Source organism: Nannochloropsis gaditana (genome assembly GCF_000240725.1).
Source record: "Nannochloropsis gaditana CCMP526 unplaced genomic scaffold scaffold521, whole genome shotgun sequence".
NCBI lineage: Eukaryota > Eustigmatophyceae > Eustigmatales > Monodopsidaceae > Microchloropsis > Microchloropsis gaditana.
This window is the reverse complement of record NW_005803432.1, coordinates 9,998-10,931: the sequence shown is the minus strand read 5'-3', so window position 1 is coordinate 10,931 and position 934 is coordinate 9,998.

The following is a 934-nucleotide window of genomic DNA, read 5'->3' as shown; positions in this document are numbered from 1 at the left end:
GAGAGGGAGGGAGGGAAAGAAAAGAAGAGGCCGACGCTAGGACAGGTGAGGACGGAAGTGGGTGAATTACAGAGCGATTTGGAGAAGGCGATGGGGCACCTGGACAGTGTCCGGGGGGACGAGGAGGTGAGGCGGAGGCGGAAGGCCTTAGTGCTGCGGAGCCATGAGCTCTTTACAGACTTGGATGAGGTGACCCAGCGATTGCTATGAGCCCTTTTGTGCAAGAAAGGTCTGAGCGTGCATCTTTACCCGACAAGCAGGCGTTCAGGCTCCGCGTAGTGTGTCCGTGGGATCACGGGAATCGCTCCTGAGAGCCCAAGGGCTAGGGTTAGGGTCTGGTGTAGGGTTAGGGTTAGGGTTAGAGTTAGGGTTGGATAAGGGTTTGCAGGCACTCTCTCAGGTTGCTGGAGGGGTCTCCTTTCCCCCTCCCTGCGTGCACAGGGCGGGTTGTTGGCGTGTTTAAAAGGACCGCGTCAAAAGACATTAAAAAAAGTGTAACGGTTAGGGTTGCGTTCTCCATAGACAAGGTCACACGAGAAGGAGAGTTTCCGGGAGATCCGTCGCGTCCTTTCCCCCGAGCCTCTCCTTCGCCTTCCTCTCCTTAACCCTAACGGTGGTGTTCAGTCAATCTTTTCTTCTTCCCCCTGCCTCTTTCCCCCTGCCTCGTCTCCTCTCTCTCCCGCCCTTTCTCGGTCCACAACCACGCCCGAGTCACCCTTCACGGCCAAGGAAGGCCTTCGACCTGCCTCAGGCAAGGAGCCTCGCTCTGTCTCATGTGCAGAAAGCGGCCGATCCTTACACTCGCCTCCCACTGCCAACGCGTCTTCTCTCCCCTCGTGCCTCCACCCTCCAGGCCATGACCACGCCTTCCCCTACACCCTCTACTAAGTTAGAACTTATAAACCTCATTCAAAATACGCTTCAGCATCAGGAA